At 38.8% G+C, this 7,927-nt stretch overlaps 1 long non-coding RNA gene across 1 annotated transcript; it reads left to right on the top strand.

The window, feature by feature from the left end:
* Positions 1-1,544: 1,544 nt before the first annotated feature.
* On the top strand, positions 1,545-3,145 carry LOC128290215 (uncharacterized). The gene is made up of 3 exons (XR_008279859.1): positions 1,545-1,619; positions 1,734-1,777; positions 3,016-3,145. It is a non-coding gene; the product is annotated as an uncharacterized LOC128290215 (long non-coding RNA).
* Positions 3,146-7,927: the final 4,782 nt, after the last annotated feature.

The following is a 7,927-nucleotide window of genomic DNA, read 5'->3' as shown; positions in this document are numbered from 1 at the left end:
ATCCCATGGCAAGCAAAGAGCATTTATTTTGCTAACAGTGGCAAGAGTTGGTGTTGAATTTAAACTCTAATGTTGGAGGATCCTACATCGAAGCTAATATAAGAGTGGTTGTGAAGTCGGCTTTAAATAGAGGAACCATGAAGAGAGTAAATGTACCTTTCTTGGTGATCCCTTTCATTTGTATGGCGTGCTCGTTTGGGTTGGGCATCGGCTAAGAGTGCTCGAGCGTGGATTAACTCCGGTCTCTTATCGGTGTGTATTTCTCAATACTCTAGGTGTAGGATGGCTACTTGGTCGCGATGGTAGAAAGGAGCCATATGGGCCTAACAGCCCACTGCCCAATTGGATAAGTTGTTTGATTGTGTAGTAAATATTAGACTAGGCTAGGTGAATCTCATATTTGTGGCTAGATTTGGGCTAAAAGGGCCACACGAGCGTGTGGGCCCATTTGGGCTGAGAAAGGGCTTTAGGCCCATTCGTATTTTTATCCCTATTTAGAATACTTTGGTTTACAAAATTACCAAAATACCCTGCTTTGTAAAATTACTAAAATACCCTTGGTTTATAAAATTACCAAAATACCCCTAGTTTGTAAAATTACCAAAATACCCCTAGTTTGTAAAATTACCAAAGTACCCCTAATTTGTGAAATTACTGAAATACCCTCGACCTGTAAAATTATTGAAATACCCTTGACTTGTAAAATTACCAAAGTACCCTTGATTTATAGAATTACCGTTTTACCCTCGATTTGTAAAATTACCGTTTTACCCTCGATTTACAGAATTACCGTTTTACCCTCAGTTTACAAAATTACTATTTTACCCTCGATTTATAGAATTACCGTTTTACCCCCAATTTACATAATTACCGTTTTACCCCCGATTTACATAATTATCGTTTTACCCTCGATTTACAGAATTACCGTTTTACCCTCGATTTACAGAATTACCATTTTACCCTCGATTTATAGAATTACTGTTTTACCCTTGATTTACGTAATTCTTGTTTTACCCTCGATTTATAAAATTACTAAAATACCCTTGGTTTGTGAAATTACCATAATACCCTCAATTTGTAAAACTACCAAAATACCCAGTATAGTAAAATGACGAATATGCCCTTATGTTCCGTATGGTGATGTGCTTAGGATTTACATATATTGATATTGGATTAGTTAAGTTTGAGTGATGTGGTGGTTATCGAGGCGATTGATTTTGGAAATGTTTCAACTTCAACCCATAATGTGTGTACTAACCTCTAAATAGCTTAGATTAATATTTCTCGAAAAGTCGAAAGCTTCATATTTTAGTGATTAGGAATTAATATTTAGATCTATTTTCTATGCACGTTTAAGTTGGATTCTAGCGGATATGGGGTAGGAAGGTATTTGGAACGTTCTTCAATGAGTACATCTCTTGGTAAGTATTGAACCTTCTTTCCATTTGTATCTTGTGGTTTAAGAAAAGCTGAAAACCCCTCTGTCGACTAAGGCTAAAAGGGTTTTTGGTGTTATTTGGTTTGTTGGTACTAGTGAGGATTAAAGGCTACCGATCGAGGAGTGTGTGAAAAGCTTGGATCATCGGAGTGACTAAATCTAGTCATCAACTTTGGCAAAGGTATGAACCTAAGGGCCATTGTGGATGGTGGCCGAATGTGTAAGTGATGATAATAGGTAGTTTTCGATTTGGTTTAATATTAACATGGTCTAATATATAAGTGGTTGATTATAGGAGAAATCGCATAGGAGATCTCGTCAAGGAATATCGCAAATCAGGTGTGTAACGAACCCTTTTTCATAGCTTAAAGCGATAAAATGCGAAAAGCGAAATGCCAAATTCGGCATTTCGAGGACTTGTGAGCAAGCTTAACGCTCACTAGTTAGTTAGAATCGATGAGACGATGATCGAGAACGATGGAAACGGTAAGAATGTGATTTTTGGCGTTATTGGTAAGTTGGGCCTCGAGGGGCCGAAGTGGGGCCCATTGGGCTTTCGGGCCCATCTGGGTAAAATTGGTAGAAAACAGAAATATGTTAAATTGCATGTTAAGACTATTATATTGTTATGGATATAGGCTAAATGGGCCTAGATGACAAAATCATTTGAGTAGGGCCCATCGGGGTTTTTGGCCCAATAACTCGATTTCGCTAAAAATGGGCGGGATCCTTGTTTGCACCTATGAATTGTTTGTAACCATTAATGGACATGGAAACCCTAATTTTGGTAAAATTACAAGATTACCCTTATAACATGAAAATGACTGCTTTTGCCCTAGGTAAAAATGATCATTATACCCCTAGGGTTTATGTATGATTTTAATACATGGGATTTTGATAAACATGGTATGTATGATATGCACATGACATGTATGATATGCACATGATATGTATGATATGCACATGATGTAATCATAAATGCATTGGGTTGGGTTTTTATATGGATGGAGGAAATGCAAAAAGGGCTCATGCCCCAGTTATTAAAAGGGCTTATGCCCCAGTTATTAAAAGGGCTTATGCCCCAGTTATTAAAGGGCTTATGCCCCAGTTATTAAAAGGGCTTTGCCCCAGTTATTAAAAGGGCTTTGCCCCAGTTGTTAAAAGAGGCTAGGCCTCCAGTTATATGATAAAGCAGCTATGCTGCCAGTGGAGAGTTATGGCGGGGTGGGTCGAGTAAATCCCCACATGGTGTGTTGGTTGGTACGGTGGAGAGTAACGGATGGTGGGTTGAGTAGTCTCCCCAAATGGGTTGCATTCTTTCATTGACATTATATGTGATATTGAAATGGGCCTATGGCCCATACCGTTTACAGTAAAGGCTTCAGCCCAGTAATATGAAATTTGAAAAGGCTTCGGCCCAGTGTTGTGAAATATGAAATATGAAAAGGGCTATGGCCTAGTACATGTTTGAGATTTGATTTGGGCTTAGACCCAACAGGCTGTCATTGTTTTGGGCTTTGAAAGGGGCTTGTTGCACACTGAGTTTCCAAACTCACCCCCTTTCCTTAACCTTGCAGGTGAGCCTTGATGTGGGGACTTGGGCCGGAGGGGATTCAGAGTAGCCACGGTGATTGTCTTTGGACTTTTAAATAAGTGTTGGTTTTCATTAGTTTCCCTTTAATTATTATTTATTTTTGGGTTGTAATAAGGCAATTTTCACTTTCCTTTTATTTCTTTTCGGGATTATTTTAATTTTAATAACTTCAAACCTGGTTGATAATTATTCAAATGGGCTAGACTTAGGACGTGTTTTCAAAACGATACTTGTTTTCAAAAGAGTTCAACACCACGATTAATCGATTTATCAAATTCGTTCACTTAAACAAATTTAAACTCGATATAACAAAGTGTGGTTATGGTTGTGAGCAAGTCTAGGATTGGATCCAATCAAAGAGCTTGGTACTTAGCGACCTTCATGGCTCACCTCCTCTGTCTCGGATACCTACACGGTGCCCAAATTTCTATACACTTTGTTAACTCAACAAAATATATGGTTTTAAAACACTAAAACGGAACGTGGGTTTTCAACTCCAATGTGGCACGTCAGATTCAGCCATAACGTCTAGGCTGGGTTTGGGGTGTTACATGACATGGCATGAAAATCTTGAGATGATATGATAATGACTTGAAAGAATATTGCTTGATGAGCTCATCTATGTTACTTGACTGATATGAAGATTTTGGTGACTAACATGTTTGATTGATTGTATGTGATTAGGCAATTTAGCCAAATGGATGGAAATAAAACATTGTATGCTTAGATTTAATAAGCAAGATTGGTAAGTTTAGTTTCCATTATACAAACTTACTAAGCATGTAATGCTTATTTCATTTTATTTTCTCCTGTTTTATGGTGCTCGAAAGCTCATGAGGGTTGGAGATCACTAGAGCATCGTCACACTATCAACTAGTCATTTTGGGTATACTTGGTAGAAATCATTTTGGTATAATGGCATGTATAGGACAACTAGGCCAATAGTGTCTTGAAGTGTTATTTTGTAACCTATCCATTCGAATGACTAGTAATGGTTTATTTTGGTGTGATTAAGTAGGTTATGATGATATATTCATATGTGATATGTTATGTATATGTGATCAAATGATGCCAATGCCTAAGTTATTCCAAGGTAAGTTTATAAACACATATGCATATAGTGATATGCCTTGTTGAATGATGAGGATGGGCCAATTTGAATGCTTGAATTGGTTGGTTTTGGATGTGTGTTTCAAGTGAAAGTCTTGGATGAAAATTTGGGTAAGAAATGAAGCTAGAAATGGCTTCATTTTGTCCACACGGGCAAACACCCGGGTGTGTGTCTAGACCGTGTACGACACACGACCTGGTAACATGGGCATGTGGTTAGGCCGTGTGTCCCTTGCACATTAATTTTGAGAATTAGATTGCTCAGAATTGAGCACACGGGTAGAGACACAAGCGTGTGTCTCAACCGTGTGTGCGACACGGCCTAGAACACCAGCGTGTGTCTTGGCCCTATGAAACTTGCACCTAATTTTGAATTGAATTAATTAACCACATGGCCTAGCATACAGGCGTGTGGCATGGCCGTGTGTGCAAGTCAGAAAGTTGCACAGGGTCAAACACGGCCTCCAATAGAGGCGTGTCCTAGGGTCACACGGGCATCTTCCTTGGACCATACGGGCATGTGAGCCCTGCACCTTGGAAAAATTTTGTAATTTCACGAAAAATTCTTAGAAGTTCTAATTAAGTCCCAGCTCAATTTTAATGCCCGTACTGGATCTCGAGGACCCAATCAAGGGACGTTATAATTGATCTCGATAAATGAATTGTAATTTACATAAGTTATTTTTAAATGCTTCTGAATATTCTAGTAATGCTTTGAAACCCTGTTTCAGCAACAAATACGGGTTAAGGGTGTTACATTTAGTGGTATCAGAGCTACGGTTTAGCCAATTCTCAGATTTGACGTAGGAAAAATTAGTTTAGCTATACATGCTATTATATAAATTGTGATAGTGTGATGAATCCTGATCATTTTAAATGTATTTTTCATATAGTAATGTCATCCAACCAAGCTAGAGCTGAATCCAAGGAAGCTGAGAGCAATGCTTCAGCTTCAGTACAAAGAGTTGCGTCTGCGTCTGCGTCTGGTAGTGAAAGGCCCGTGTTTGAGCGCCGAAGTGAGGAGGCAAAACAAGCCTTCTTTCAAATGATGAATGAATAGTTTACACAGTACCTGAGAACAAACCCTACTGTACAACGACATCCCCCACCTGCTCCCCAACCGATTCCTGAGGTACCACAAGGTGCCAAACCTGTTAGAATTGGTAAGCCTCCGATAGATAAAATCCGCAAGCATGGGGTGGAAGAATTTAGAGCTACCGCAGATGATAATCCGGAAAGGGCTAAATTTTGGTTAGAAAACACTATCCAGGTTTTTGATGAACTATTCTGTACACCTGCCGAATGTCTGAAATGTGCAGTATCCTTACTGAATGATACAGCTTATCATTGGTGGAAGACCATAACTTTAGTGGTACCGAGAGAGAATGTTACATGGGAATTCTTCCAAGCTGAATTCAGGAAGAAGTATGTGAGTTAGAGGTTTATAGATCAGAAAAAGAAAGAATTTCTATAGCTCAAATAAGGAAACATGACTGTATCCGAATATGAATAGGAATTTGTTCGACTGAGTAAGTATGCTAAAGAATAGGTTCTAACCAAGGCTAAAATGTGTAAACGCTTTGAAGAGGGCCTAAATGAAAATATTAAGTTATTGATTGGAATCCTCAAAATAAAGGAATTTGCGACGCTAGATGATCGAGCACGCAAAGCTAAAAAACTGAGTAAAGAAAAGAAAGAAGCCGAAAGAGAGGCTCGGGTTTCTAGAAAAAGAACCATGAGTAAGTCACAGTCATTTGCTTCTAAGAAATTCAAGAAGTATTATGATCATGTGACCACCTCTACGAGATATTCTAGAAGAGAGCGGGGCTCTCAGCGTTCTAACCCGAAGTCTTCATCTCCATCTGTGGCCAGTGTGGGTAGTGTCGTTAATCCCAAATTGAAATGTAAACATTATAGCAAATTTCATCATGGGGAATATCGTTCTAGAAGTGGAGCTTGTTTTAGATGTGGTTCACTTGACCATTTTCTCAGAGATTGTCCAGAAAGAGTTGAAAAAGAGATAGAACCAGCTCCAAAGCTGAGTAATCCTGTCTCGAGGGGCAAACCAGCCCGCCACCCCAGTAATATTAGTGGTAGTCGAGGTACTACCAAGGATACAACAGTTAGTTCTGAGGCACGAGCACCTGCAAAGACATATGCTATTCGTGCTAGAGAAGATGTCTCTACACCAGATATCTGTAACACCTCGAACCCGAGACCATCGCTTATTCACTATTTAATACCACTCCTACAAATTTTGGTGATTTACATAGCTTATTCACTATTTAATACCATTCCTACAAATTTTGGTGATTTTTCACATTCACGTCACTGCAATGGCACAAGATCTGCTTTTAAGGTAGGTCTTACCTATTTTGTAGTCTCCATGAACCAACTAGTCTTGCCATACATAGGTTCACATATGATCATTTTAACCATACCAATGGCTGATCATGTGACCAACACTCCCATTTCAATCCATAATCACATCATGACACCATATATATATATATACAAACCGCAAATAGTCTAAGTTCAGTACTTCACTTTTACGAGCCATTTTCGCATGGCCGTACACATATACATCACAACATATTTGAACCAACAAGGGTAGTCCTATACATGCCATTTCAAAGTTCAACCAAAATTTATACCAAAATGGAGGCTTTGATAGTGTAGATGACTTCGACTTTAATGATCCCGAATCCGATTGCTATCGAGCAAAATCTATAAAACAGAGAGCCAAAGCAACGGGTAAGCATTTTTATGCTTAGTAAGTCTCAAGGAATAAAATCAGCTTTAATTAAAGCAATACATTCACATAGCCAAATGCATCATTTCATTAATACACATTCACATAATCATTCTTACTTCACACTTCATCATTATATACTTTCACAAGGTATCAACCAATTCAATAGCTGAAATTGTTAGTCGATTGAGCGAATGTTGCTCAAGCATGTCGACTTTTCCAATGCACATATAATCATACCTTATTCTTTGGGCTTTTCGAGCGTACTAATGGAATTTATTACAGCAGCCAACACTCACCTCCAGCCCAAGCTTCTTGAATACAACCGGATATAACCACGTGCACGAATGCCTTGGTCTTAGCCCGGATAGAACGACTCGCACGAATGCCTTGGTCTTAGCCGGATGTAGCCACTAGCACAATTGCCTTGGTCTTAACCGGATATAATTTCAGCATAAATGTCGTCGGGACTTAGCCGGACACCATTCAATTGCTCATGCACACATACATCAATAATCATTAGACATTCATGTTTCATTTTCGTTACTAAGGCTCAAACACAAATGTAATCACTAGCATAATCGCCTTCGGGACTTAGCCCGGGTATCATTCAAATACTCATACACACATAAATCAATAATCATTACACATCCATATTTCATTTCCCATAATTCAAGTAGGGTCACTTCTTGAGGACTTACCTCGGATGTTGTCGAACGGCTTTTACGGCTATTCGATCACTTTTTCCTTCCCCTTGTCCAATTGTGGCCCTCTAAGCTCTTGAGCTAATTCAAACAAATTCAATTTATTAAAACCTCATTATGCTAGCTTATGGCCGAATATGACAAGGAGTTTAAATGGTCATATGGCCACCCTTTAGCTTGAATACACAATGGTCATGCACATTTTATACTACATCAAGCAATTCAATACAATTCATTCAAGCATCAAGGAAAAGCTAAGGCCATCAATAGGCTACCTAAGGCCGAATATACTTAGTCATACTTGCACCAATTCAACACTAAATTCCAAG

This window comes from Gossypium arboreum, chromosome 1 (genome assembly GCF_025698485.1).
Source record: "Gossypium arboreum isolate Shixiya-1 chromosome 1, ASM2569848v2, whole genome shotgun sequence".
NCBI lineage: Eukaryota > Viridiplantae > Streptophyta > Magnoliopsida > Malvales > Malvaceae > Gossypium > Gossypium arboreum.
Note: the sequence above shows the minus strand (reverse complement) of the source record. Positions and strands in the feature narration are given on the sequence as shown.